This window comes from Cupressus sempervirens, chromosome 3 (genome assembly GCF_028749045.1).
Source record: "Cupressus sempervirens isolate cs-2001-9-10 chromosome 3, ASM2874904v1, whole genome shotgun sequence".
Classification (NCBI taxonomy): domain Eukaryota; kingdom Viridiplantae; phylum Streptophyta; class Pinopsida; order Cupressales; family Cupressaceae; genus Cupressus; species Cupressus sempervirens.
In genome coordinates this window covers 108,177,174-108,189,433 of record NC_143120.1, presented here as the reverse complement: position 1 = coordinate 108,189,433, position 12,260 = coordinate 108,177,174, and the positions used below count along the sequence as shown (strand labels likewise).

General features: G+C 35.8%; 1 long non-coding RNA gene and 1 pseudogene across 1 annotated transcript; one reads left to right on the top strand and one right to left on the bottom strand.

The window, feature by feature from the left end:
* LOC149565016 (protein NRT1/ PTR FAMILY 5.10-like) overlaps positions 1-1,215 on the top strand; it is a 51,024-nt pseudogene extending 49,809 nt beyond the window's left edge.
* A 5,396-nt stretch (positions 1,216-6,611) lies between these two features.
* Positions 6,612-7,723, bottom strand: LOC149565015 (uncharacterized). The gene is made up of 2 exons (XR_016361471.1): positions 7,361-7,723; positions 6,612-7,003 (listed from the first exon to the last, which is right to left on the bottom strand). It is a non-coding gene; the product is annotated as an uncharacterized LOC149565015 (long non-coding RNA).
* Positions 7,724-12,260: the final 4,537 nt, after the last annotated feature.

Sequence of the window (12,260 nt, the reverse complement as noted above, 5' to 3'; positions counted from 1 at the left end):
TGCCCTAACTCACTGTGGATGTGGGGCCTCAAAGCTTTGATACCATGTGAGAAATATAAATCAAAATCATTCACAACCCTAAACCTAAAAAATTTGCTTGGCACTCACAATTGTCGAGTGACAGTTTTTCTCGATAAACACTAAGAAATCGAGTGGCAGGAGAGTTTACTGAGTGAGCTCGGTAAATGAAGAACAAACAACTCGATAGCCAAAGGATGCCGAGTGAGCTTGGTAGTGTGATTACACCAAGTGAACTCGGTAGCCATAGGAGGGTGGAGCTCGGTAGAAGAAGATACCGAGTGAACTCGGTAGACACTGCAGAGATAAAACCTTTAACAAGACTTAACTGAGTGTAGATTTATAATGTGAATAACTTTCACCATTAAAACCAGAAAGCCAGAATGTGAAGCTTTCAAATAAACTTTTCAAGTGCAAGGAATAGAAGAAGAAGAACAATGGATTCAAGTATGCCTCCTTGTTTTCTATTCAACTGAAATTTAAACTATTACAAAATCTGGGAGCATTCGACTTCAACCCGAAAACCTTAAAATGGTAAAACTTCAAACTTCAAACTTAACTTGTAGCTCTAATGGCTGCATACAATAATGTCTAGAGCAATCACTACTTCAATAGGGTGAACTTAACAAGCAATAAACTTACAAAATGACAGGTAGAAACATGTACAACTGCAGGCACGACAACAATTCCTTCTGTCTCTGCAACGACTGATTTGCTGATCACTTTTTCTTCTTTCTTCTCTGCAACTTCTTCTGCTTCTTTCTCTAACTTCTCTCTTCCGGTCGAATGAATTTGAGACATTCCTTTTGTTTTCTACCACACAAAATTTCCCCCTGTTTTTCAAATTTGAAATCTCACTTACCCGTATTAATTTTTCTGGCTGTTCTGCAATCCATCGAGGGTGGTAGGTGGGCATTTGGCTCCAGGGGCAAGACAACCACCGCATTAAATTCCAACATTTTTGGAGTTGGTAGTTTGCTAAGTGGCATTCTTATATCTATTATTGAGGAAGTTAGTCGTAGATATATGAGACAAAACTGGTTTGCAGACAATCTAAACAAAGCTCACCCAGACTACTACTACTAGCTTCTAGCTGCACCCAGTACACTGTTTCTATGTTTCTATTTCTCATTTGCTAGTTGCTTCTTGCATAAGAAAGAAGAAAGTAATGTTTGTAAAGATGAAGATATACATTGATTATTAATGTTTATATATCATGGATGTGAAAATGTTCAAGTATGTGTATGGAACCACATATGTGGAATATGAAGATCCCATAATCCAAAAAATGAAGGAAATGCTTTATATTTGAAATTATTATTTTGTTAACTTGAAGAGTTGAATTGTGCTCCCAAAGGATACAATACAACATAATAGTTCAGACCTACATTTCATGAATTGGCCCACTTCTATGGTGTGGGAAACAAGAATGACACAATGTCTAGCCATTAAGTAGTTGAAGGATTGAGTTGAATTAAAAGTGATAAATCCAGTTGATGTAATTGTAAGAGTATCAAGAAGTATGTAAGCAGAGTATTTTTCATGGGCATTTAGTCCATTTGAAATTGCAAGCAGAGTTTTCTCTTGGGTAGCTGTCGCATGCCTTGGAGGAAAATTAACTTTTCTAAATTTTTTTAATATATATGTCAGTCAGCTTTTATTTTTCCAGTAAAATTATGGTCATAACTTATAGCCATTCCTTCGGTATCAACTAAATTGAGAAACACCAATATATATAAATCTTGTCACTAATGGTATGAAAGTTCTACCACTGAAAGATAACTATGAGGGGTTAAGTTATATAATTATCTCCTACTTATCATATGAGGGGTTAAGTTATTATTTGATGAAACAGAGTAGATTTATTATTAGTCCCTTCCTACAGAACAATACTTATCTTTTCAAACTTGTGCTGCCCTCATTGTTGCATATTAGCTTTTTCAGCTTTTCTTGAAAAATGTGTGGGGGGGAAAAATGTTTGTTCTATTAAAGTTAATGCTCTTGCCTGATTTTATTCTCTTACATATAGTTTTTATCTAACTTTTTGGTTGTACTGTTGTATTTTCCTTGTTAACAATTTCAATTTTCATTTGTATAATACCGAAGATGCCAGTTCTGGTATAGGGGTGGGCATAAGTACTGGGATTTGATATGTTAGTATTTTGTTTTCTAGGGTATGATATTGGCTGATACATGTGTGTAAATTTTTCCAAATAACATACATAATTGCAATGACATTATTAGCCGATAGGCTATTATAGATTGAAAATCACCAGAATTCATGATGTTGGACGCCTGAAACTAAAGTTGCTTGAAAAGAACAGTCAGTCTTCTCAGTTTTCTTTTGTGTGATTGACAAGTCAGAACACTGTTTTATGGGCATGACTGACAAAATGGAAGTACCTACTCAGAAGAGCCTATTTATTTGTGATGTGTTGTTTGTTGCAGTGGTAGTGTGGATGGTTTTCTCCCATTAAGTCTCAGTCGTTGCTTGTTTGGATACGTCTACAAATGTTGTCGTACTGCTAGTTATGGACACCTTTCTCCTATTGAGTCTCAAACCGTACCTGTGAGCATCCTCATTACTTCCAAACTTGAGAAGCAATTTAGTGGTCGATGGAAAGATGAATTTGGGTTTTCATGTCCTTACCACATAGTCTGTCCCGTGACCATGTTGGTTAAGCTATACAGGGGTGCGATGGAACAAGATTGTATGCCATACATTACATGTTGGTCATTGAATTTTCAGCCTCTTTGACTCCATTTCAGTAGCTGCACATATCAAAAAGCATGGTTCTCTTTCCTCGATTATGGTATCCCTTTTATGGTTCTCTTTCCTAGATTTTTTAGAGGGAGTACAGGGAGGCAGAGCTTGAGAAAAAAGTCATGGCCAGCAGATCGGCCACAACCCTATCCCAAGCAATATCCTTGGCTACTTGGTGTTGCAGTTGTTTCATGGTGTGACATACCACCACAACATTGCACATCAAGAGGCTTGAATTCTCAGTCACTTTTTAAGAAGCTTACTAATGCCATTATCGCACCAAAGCTTCTTTCATTGAAATCTTAGGTTCTGCAATTTCTTGGTGTATTGTAGAGCTTTCTGTGGTTCTCCTGTTAGGGTTAGGGTTTTCTGTGTGTAAATCCTAGAAAGTCGTTCACCTATTATTGTGGAGCTCTTCCTGTGCTTTTCCTGTTAAGGTTTGTTGTACGTAAAGCCTGGAAAATTGTTCACAAATTATATTGGAGTCAAGGTTTTTAAATTTTTTGTGTTTAAAGCCTTGAAAAATATTTACAAATTATTTTGGAGCCGGGGATTTTGTGTTCAACTTCTGGAAAATTGTTCACAGATTGTTTTGGAGCTATGTTTTTGTTGTTTTTGTAGACTGGAAAATTGTAGAGGATTATAGCTGTATCAGCAATGGCAGGATATGAGAAGATTTAGGTCAGGTGAAGCCCCGTTAAGCATAGCTAGGTGATGAGAATCAGGGAAGAGGAGGAGAGTGTTGGGAACAATATTTTAGAGGAAAAAGTAACACCTTCATACTGCACAACTATTCTGCATGTAATGGCTCAGATGAAGGATGCTCTTGTTAGTAATTCTAGGTGGGCTTTTCCCTTTCTCTAGGTATAAAGGACAGTTGAAGGCCTTTGTCTGAGAATCGGTAGATAGTTATCTCATTAAAGGTGTTCCATATGTACTTGGACATGCATCAATAAATGCTAACAGTAAGTATCCTTAAATATAGTTAGCACTGCCTTTTGAGTTCACTGCCTCATAGATGTTCTTGCTGTGTTGGCAAAGGCTTTTTGTCAAGATCACTTCTAAAATGACTCATGAAAGAATCATTTGACTTCTTTCGATAGTTTAAGGTTTTCGTGTTCATGTTCACCCTTTTTAGGGTAAAAAAACTGTGGTTGTAAGTCTTTTTAAAGTTTCTCTCAAAAAAATGGTCTCTAAATTAGCCTTCTCTGTATTGTCTTCAATGTTTACTATTTTTTCCAGGAATTATATCTTGATGAAACCATTTCTTTGAATTGTTGAGTCGGTTGGAACATATGATGGTTATATCCGGTGATGTTTAATTTACTCACCTTTTTATCTTGAATAACAACACTGCTGCATTTTATATAAAAACCAGATGGTTTTTTAACCATGCCTGTGGCTCTTGAATCCAAGTAACATACATATATTAAATTACTGTATAACTCTTTAACCCTTAGTTTCTGTAAAAGTGTTGTTGGCCCCTTTTGGCAGCTGTGAGCTAAGTCGTCCTGGTTTTTCCTGAACTGTGGGCAAGCTTCAACAATAAAAAATAAACCTAACTCCTTGAAAAACTTTTTTTTTTTTATAAATGCTAATGCTTCAATGATTTTATCCAATAGGACATGCATATATACAAGGAAATATTGCTGCATTCAACTACGTAGACTCTAACTGAATAATATCTGACAGTAAGTTAATCATTTCTTATTAGTCTTACTTAGAATTTAGGGACTAACTTGGGTATGCAGGTTTTAATTTTTAATGGGCAAATCTGAACGCATGCTGGGATCAATGATTATGGATTTATTTAATAAAATATATAATCAAATTTGTCTCTGTCTAGGCTTAAATGGTAAAATGTAAATTGGGTAGAACCTTAAGGTAAGTTACTGTCATGGCTTTTTAGTTGGGAATCTGTATATGCCCAGTCCAGTTTTTATTGTGTCTAAAACAATTTTGTTGTTATCTGTTGATTGAAGACATTTATAGTGTAGTTTTAATCTCTGTATCAATTGAAGACTCAGTTAGTGTACCTTTTCTTGTCCGGTGTGTACAGCCTATGGCTATATAGTCTTCCATTTGTGAATATCTGTGGTTGCTCGCTTTAACTTTCACTTCAAGTCAGCATTCACAATGCTAAATTTTCCTGTAATAATGAAATTTCAATTAGACTCTTTTCCGCTATGAATTTTCTAGATGTTCCCTTTACATTTATTAACTTGGGTGCCACTTTCCTTTGTTTCCCTCTACATTTTAACAAGACAAACATCTGGCTACACATGATTGATCTTGAATTTTCTAGGAGTGACAAATTTGTACCAACACACATCAAAGGTAAAATCACGCACAACTAAAAATAGACAATCTGAATAGGCATCCTCTATATGATGATTCAACGCTTTTCCTCTATTATGATTTGATGGCAGATCCTCTAAATCTAAATATCTTTCTTCAACCAACCCTAGAGGAAACTTGCAGATTTGGAAACTCCAAAAACCCTTCTTTGATGGTTTTGCATCAAATTTTAACCAAAAATCTGCAACCTTCAGAGTTCTAAAACACTTGATATCCATATTCTTTCTCGAAGTATTCATAATATTGTTGTAACTGTTAAAAATGATGATTGAGTTGTTGATATTGAGAACTATGCTAGAATGGCAGATTACTGCTGAAAAACCCTTGTTGTTGTGCTTATACATTTGAAATTGATGCAAATGAGTGCTGATATTCGGAGTCGCTAAAGCTTTGAGATAGTAAAATAATAGTTTCTCTTTTGTTAATCATTTGTGCCAGTGTTAATCGTTAATGGCCACTAAAGTCATATACCGCTAAAGTCTTCAATATGTGAATTGGATATATCTTTCCATCAGCATAACATTGTACCTTGTTGGGGGTGCAATTGCTAGTATTTAATAAATGGCATTTGAATATTTATCAATAATTCATCTTTGACCAATGATATCATGATAATGCATTCGTAAAGCTAATTTTCTAAGTTGTCAGTTTTAATCATTTCTCCTAGATATCCTTAATAAAATTAATTTTCTTATGTGACAAGAGATCCTAACTAGTGGTAGCTAGGAGTGGAGAACCAATAGGATTGAGGTGTTGCACCTATTGATGATTTGAATTTGAATAATATGAATGCAATATACAGAAACTGGAAAAGCATATGAATAGACGACACCATTATTTACCCTGGCAATACCCTCCTCCTCGAGGGAAAAACCCAGCCACACCCAGAAGATAGATCCTCTAATTTAGATCTAAAAATAAATACAAGTTTTCCCAGCCACACCCAGAAGATAGATCCTCTAATTTAGATCTAAAAATAAATACAAGTAGTCTCACTTATGACTGAAGTCTTCAACTAGTCAATTAATAGGCTTGACTTTTCTCTTACAAAAAAATGTCTCATAGTTCACAAACTTCTATAACAATTAATTACAAACATAGAGAATCACATAGACTGCTCAACGATCATGCACACAAATCATAGACAAATAGATACAAACAAAATAACTGAGTCTTAACACTTGTAAAATCCCAATACATAGAGCATATAATGGCACTTCTGAAGAATCGTGATATATAGCATACATTGCACATACTTTGAACATTCACAAAATACACTTGTTAAGATATGATACCGTAGGTCAGAATTCAAGGATATACTAGCATGGCAACTGTATGCACACTTGTGTATGTATGTATACCAGTTCACCATGTGAACTACTATACATGCATACAAACACATATGCATAGGCATTAAATTTATCTCGCCAAGATTATCCTTAAACTGATTTTATCATTATCAAACCAAGTATGAAAATCTGAGCAATCAGATTATATTCCTTCTGGATCAAGCATTATATTCTTGCAATAATATCGAACATGTATTGATCGAGAAAATGATCAATTCCCTTATACAGATCGGAGATCATATTGGAATTTGTTTATTAACTAATCACTACCGATTAAGGATCAGGTCATTTAGCTATTTTTTATTTATAACATCGTGTCTTTTCATGGTTAAATAGACATGTCTGCCTATGTCTTGGCTCTTGGTATGAATATAAATATGAACAGATCCAAAAGATCATAATCAATAAAAGATATACATCTCTACAAATCGGGACTACAGTACAATTATATTCAGAGTTCGTATATAGAAATCAGAACTGAATAAATTCATACTCATTATATCTTGATCACCACCTGCAAGCAAACGGATATAGATTAGCATCTATCAAATCTAAAATGAAGCCAAAACCATAACTGTCTGATCATAAGTTTAATTAAACTTTAACATGGTATCAGAGCCAGATTGAATGTCTGGGATGTGACAACCTATACTAGAAAATGTCAATGTATGGCATGGCTTCAATTCCACGTGATCATTGGACATTTGTTTAAACTCTGTGTATTTGGCTACAGAAAAACATGTGGAAAATTTGGAGATCTCCTTCGTATTGGTATCAAATGCAAAATTAATCGTTGTCTATGGCTAAAGAAAAGGCGTGGATATCAAATGCAAACACAAATGAGGATTATTCGATGAGCATCTTTATATACCTTGTCAAACTGATTATCAAGGAAAACAATCCTTCGTGAGATTCATGTGAAGGTTGGCAATGAGCTCATTGCGTGTTGATCAGAGCAGGCAATACACAGTCTCTTATTCCTTGCATCCGTAATAGTAAAATGACAGTCGGTGCGGGTTGATGGTTGACCACTCTTAAGAAGATGTGCGGGGGTTTGGCCAGTTTTTGTTCTTCAACATCTCTTTGAGAGAGCTCAGAGTAATAGCGTCTCTTGAGGGACAACGAAGTATGACGAAACTAGCGTAGCAGATGATAAGCAACTTCCGTGGGAACGTGAGCGAAATCCCTATGTAAGGCAGCAATATACTTAAGTGCATCATAACTATTACTTTTGTGTTGGATTTTTGATGGCTTAGCTCTTAGCGAAATACATCAATTGTGGATGTAAATTGTATAAGACATCATTGTTTAGTACACTAGATACGAAAATTAGTTTTAATGTAGAGAGAACCCTGTGATTTATCGGGAATCCGAGGCACTTGATGATGGGGGCCTTCTTTCGATCATTGGATGGTGACATCTAGGAGTGTTACAAAGTTGAAGAGGCAGCTTATCATTCAACAGTCAACTCTCTCTCATGTATCCACAGGTCGGATTCGAGTTGGACAACTCTTGATTTCCGTATGGGGGTCATTATTGGATTGGTCTCTTAGATCCAAGTAAGCACTCTAACCAGAGATCACATGAATGTCTATGAAATTGTTCATGTGTGCATGGCAAATAGAGATTCACATGCGTGATTAAATTAGCTGTAAGGTTTGCGAAAGAAAAGGTTTCTGCTGCATGCTCTGTCCAGACGAAAGATCCCAGTCTTTGTTGCTATGCTGGAGATTTGAAGGAATTCTTGATTTGGAATGGATATTGTATGTTTATCTTTAAATCTATGCAAGGGCTGCACTACATAGATCCTCATATTCGAGCATAACATAAATGAATAGATGAGAGGAACAAACTTTTAAATATGGGGCATAAGCATAAACATAGGCATGGAAGGAGAAAGAGAAAGGAAATCTTTGGAGTGGTTACAAAATGCATTCCCCTCAATGTCTCTGAAGAAAAGTGTATCGACTTATTCTAACTCCAGCTGCGATCCGTACAAGTTCACTTACATGGTCATGCCGTTGTCAAGGAGAGAGAGAATTAATTTTAACATCTGCCTATAACGAGTGTTATTAGAAATGAGGATAATTCCTATCAAAATGTAAGGAAAAGAAGCCTTAAAAAAAACCAACGACAAGAGATGCGCGTTGTGTTCCTTTATGCAATGATGGAAATTGGCTGGCAACTGATAAGGATTTCATTAGAATTGTGCTAATGTGTCTGGATTAGTATTATTATTGACAATCTCCTTACTATGACAGAAAACCCTCCTTTCCAACACAATTCCTATTCTAGATGGTCATTCCTAAGGCATAGAGAAGTTTTCTTTTGCCCTATTCGTTGATTGATTTCTCAACATCACAGTAGGTTTGGGTTTGAGTAGAGTTCAAGTAACCAGGAAGTAATTGGAGCTCTGCCATCTTTGTAGGAGGTTGTCACTATTGTAGGTCATCCAATTCGTAGTGTCACAATTTTTGATTACTGGAGTTTTGTCATGCATTGAAGTTCATATCATAGAATGAGTCCATGATGTTTAAATCACCCTCTGAAAATGATTGACATGATGAATATGGCAGGGATTCATAAGGATATTGCCAATATACTTGCAGTGAACCCCTTTCGTTCTATGCCTCCAGCATACCACAAAAGCACTTTAGTCGAGAAATTTGATAGCGAAGACGAGGATGCCTACATGGCCACATTTGCAGTTAGCATATGAGGTCTTCTTACAATGTACTTTTAACATATGTGTAGCAGATGTCAGACTATTGCTATCATGAACAATTGAATGAGCTCCCTGCAGAAAGATGGAGGCTGCAATGGAAGCAAAATCAGAAGTTGCAACACTTGCACTTGACGACCACCAAACTCCTGAATTTAATAAAACAATCTTCAACAACCTGAGGCATGTGTAATTTCACAATTGATTCCTTGATGCAAACTTTCTTGTGCAAAAGCCCGAGTAACACATTGACTAGTAGCAGTGGCTACAGCGACAACTATTAGCTGACTGATAGTTTGGAACACAGGATCATGGTGAAGTAATTAGAAGATAGAATCTTGTTCAACTTCTCCCTTAATTCAGCAGACATTATTGAAACATTTGGAAGAAATAGTCCATTCAGAATTGAGCCACCATTGTCGAGTATGGTGCAAGCGATTCAGAGCAGTTTTATCAGAAAGAGTTACATTTTGTGGGTGCGTAAGTAGCAGAGGGAGAGCGCAGACTCATGTAGTAGTGTGACTGCTATAACTTCATCTTTGGTCATCATTGGAATCAACTCTAAAAGATGGAATGAATGGGAATCATACATTGTGGATAAAAGAAGAATCTTACATGAATGCTATTGAGGCGCTTGTGTGAGTGATGGTAGCATCTGGCATTATGAATCAAAGTTAGGACAAAGGAATGTCTTACATTGAGAGGGATCAGACTGCAAGCAGATTCATTTTAAATCTCAAAGATGGTCATATAACTGGGCTTGATCTTATGGCAGTAGGTCCAAAGTGGTCTAGCACCTTTAGCCGCATGTGAATCATGCCAAATAATAAGAGACTCTTGGAGCAATATATCCTCCATGATTGAGACAGAGTGAGGATCTACTTCAGTTGACATTGAAGGATCTTGGACATTTTGTTTCAGATGGAAGTCAACCATGTTGAGAAAATTTCTCTAAGTGATCAGTCATGAGGACCAAGATTCATAGGGTGAAGTTGTATGCCAAAGAATAGAGAAATAACTTGTTGCCATAGGGAAGAGTTGATGGAACATATCTAGATGAGTTCTTCAAAAAGGAAGAATTAACATTTGGAGGGAGTCTAAAAGTCCATCTCGGGAAATCTTCGACAAGGAAGTTAGAAGGTTGATATTAGACTTAAAGGGAGTTTGAAATTTCATTAGAAGTAACCTTTGACGAGGAGGTCAGAAGGTTGGTGCATGTACTTGGAGCTCTAGATAGAAGCCACATTATCATAAATGTTGGTATAACCAAGCCTAGGGATAAATCCATAGTTTATCAATTTCACTCATGTTGCTATGAAATCAGGCAAGTACATTTGTGTACAAGAAACTAGTCCTAAGAATAATGTCGTGATTTAAACAGAGAGAGTTGCTAGAAGATCTATCAAGTGGATCTTTAATCATAGTGATTCAAAGGGAGTATACCATGGAGATGGTTTCTAGACAAGATACGTTATCACTAAAGAATGAACAACTGGTGTTATCACCAAGCCTCATACCAAAGTAAAGTTTGTGCATTTGGAGGCTAGCTTGCAGTTGTGTACAATAAAGCCTTGCAAAAAGAGTCTTACCATCATTGATTTCTTGAAACACACTTTATTGGATTCTTCTTTGTGAGAGAGAAGCTTAAGGTGAATTCTTCTTTGTGTTATATCCACCCTCTGATATGATTCATGGTGGATGTCATATGTGTGATGCCATGACAATATCATGTGAGAGAATCCGTGATGACTTTGTTGTCATATGTGTGTCACTGTGAATTTCTGGCCCCCCTATGTACATTACAGAAAGGTGACGATCTTTCATATAATATACACTTATATTCAACATTGTAAGGTGACAACTTTACAATTTTCACTATCATGATGAATATCATGTGACTTGATATTCGTGAACATGTCATGGTAGTATCTCTTGAACATCATCTCTTGAACATTTTGATGGATACCATGAGACTTGATATCTATTGCAGATCATTATGTTCTTTTGAGTAATCATGGTGAATATTATGTGATGTGATATCTGTGGACTTTTTTTTTTGTGACATGATGTTAGTGCACATATCATAACTAGGATATACAAATGTCACGTGACTTGATGCTCTGTATATTCCTTGATATCACATGTTAGGTGATATCTAAACTAGTTCATACTTGATTATCTTCCCTAGCTAAGAGAGAGTGTTAAGATATGATAGCGTCGGTCAAAATTCAAGGATACACCAGCATGGCAATCGTATGCACATGTGTGTGCATGTATGTATACCAGTTCACCATGTGAACTTCTCTACATGCATACACACATATGCATAGACATTAAATTTAACTTGCTGATATCATTTTATCATTATCAAACCAAGTATGAAAAGTCTGAGTGATCATATTATATTCCTCTTGGATTGAGAATTATATTCTTGCAATAATATCGATAATGTATTGATCAAGAAAATGATCAATTGCCTCATACAACTCGGAGATCATATTTGGAATTTGTTTATTAACTAATCACTACTGATTTAGGATCAAGACATTCAGTGATTTGCTAATTATACCATTGTGTCTTTTCATAGTTGAACATACATGTCTGCCTATGTCTTGGCTCTTGGTATGAATATAAATATGAACCAATCCAAGAGATCATAATCATCAAAAACAATAAATGATATACATCTCTACAAATCAGGACTGCAGTACAATTATATTCAGACTTTGTATTTGGAAATCAGAATTGAATAAATTCATACTCATTATATCTTGATCACCACTTGCAAGCAAGCACATATAGATTAGCATCTATCAAATCTGAAATAAAGCCACTGCCATAACTGTCAAATCATATTTAATTGAACTTTAACAACACCATAACCTTATGAATGTAGCTCAAGAGAAAACAATCGTTGCTAAGAAATTAAGAGTTGTATCTTGCAATGACTATACACGAGGAAAATAGTAATTGACACTAGCAATGAACCGCCGATGAAGATAACCAATGCAACACATCGTGAGTGGCATTGTAAACACTTAATCTGTTA